This window comes from Rattus rattus, chromosome 7 (assembly GCF_011064425.1).
Source record: "Rattus rattus isolate New Zealand chromosome 7, Rrattus_CSIRO_v1, whole genome shotgun sequence".
NCBI lineage: Eukaryota > Metazoa > Chordata > Mammalia > Rodentia > Muridae > Rattus > Rattus rattus.
In genome coordinates, this window is record NC_046160.1 from 82,417,281 (window position 1) to 82,418,838 (window position 1,558).

General features: G+C 39.2%; 1 non-coding gene across 1 annotated transcript; it reads left to right on the plus strand.

Moving 5' to 3' along the window:
- The first annotated feature begins 1,011 nt into the window (after window positions 1–1,011).
- On the plus strand, window positions 1,012–1,118 carry LOC116906490. The gene has a single exon (XR_004388733.1). It is a non-coding gene; the product is annotated as a small nucleolar RNA U13 (small nucleolar RNA).
- The last annotated feature ends 440 nt before the right edge of the window (window positions 1,119–1,558 follow it).

Here is a 1,558-nt window from a genome sequence, read left to right on the forward strand (position 1 = left end):
GCTAGAGTCTTTAGTTCCTTCATAAGAACTATGGCATGTACAAGCGGGGACAATTTTACTTCTCGCTCTGTGTCTAGTTGCCTTTTGATTCTTCTTTTCTTGTCTGATTGCTCTCGCTGGTCCTTTCTGTACTGTATTGAGTGGAGTGGCAAGAGTGACCCTTCTTGCCTTGAACCAGATCAAAACTATAGGAATCAAAGTCAGGCAGTACAAACACAAGAACAAATGTGTAGACCACTGGGCCAGTGGAGAGGATAAAGAAACAAACCTAACCATATCTATTCAGCTAGTTTTGACACAAAAGAAAAAGAATAACCTCTTCAATAAATGGCATTGGAAAAACTAAATAGTCACAAGAAAAAATATAATTGAACCCTTATCTGGTACTGAATTAGTACTTTTCTGTTGCTGATATAAAGTATCATGACTGAAGTCAACTCAACGAAGAAAGAGTATCTTTCGGCTTACAGTTCCAGAGGAATAAGAGTTCATAATAATGAAGTAGAGACATGGCAATAGTATGCAAATATGAAGGCTGAGCAGAAAACTGGGGGGCTCAATCTTAAACCCCAGACAGAGTATGAAACAAAATGACAATGCTTGGAATGGTGTGGGGCTTTGAAACTTCAAAGCCTGCCCTCAGAGGCAATTCTTTCTCTAGTAACATCTCACATTCTAGACCAGTGGTTCTCAAGCTGTGGTTCACAACCCCTTTAAGGGTGGAATGACCCTCTCATAGGGGCCAACTAAAACCATTGGAAAATATAGGTATTTACATCATAATTTATAATAGCAGAAAAATTATGGTTATGAATTAGCCACAATACTTATTTTATTGTTAGGGGGTCACTACAACATGAGGAACTGTATTAAAGGGTTGTAGCATTAGGAAGGTTGAGAGCCACTGCCCTAGACCTTCCCAAACCGCAGCACCAACTGAGGACTCACTGTGCAAATACTAGATCCCATCAGGATCATTTCTCATTAAACTACTACATATGCTGTATATAAAAGCTAGCTCGATTCATAAAGCATGATGATTGGGTGTCCATGCCATGTGAGTGACATGTGCTGCCCACTAAACCTTGTTACGACATGGGCACATTACCTGTCTGACATGATTTTTAAAAAAGCTAGCTCAAAATGGATTACAAATCTGAACTTAAGCTGTGGAACAATAAAATTCCTGGAAGAAGACATAAGAGGAAGTTCAGCAATATCAACTATGTCAATGTTGTGAGCATCCCAAAATCTCAAAAACAGGAAGAAAGGAAGGAAGGAAGGAAGGAAGGAAGGAAGGAAGGAAGGAAGGAAGGAAGGAAGGAAGAAGGGGGAAGAGTAGAAATGAGGAAGGAGGGAGGAAGAAGGGGGAAGGAAGAAAAATGGAAAAATAAGTCTTCTCACAGCAGAATAAGTAACAAAATGAGACAAGAGTCAGTGCATAGGGGGAAATTTCTTGCAAACAATATGTAGTAAAGAGCTAACAGCATATATATACATATAATGGAACTACCACAATTCAACACCTCAGTGTCTGTTTTAGATAATAGACATTTGT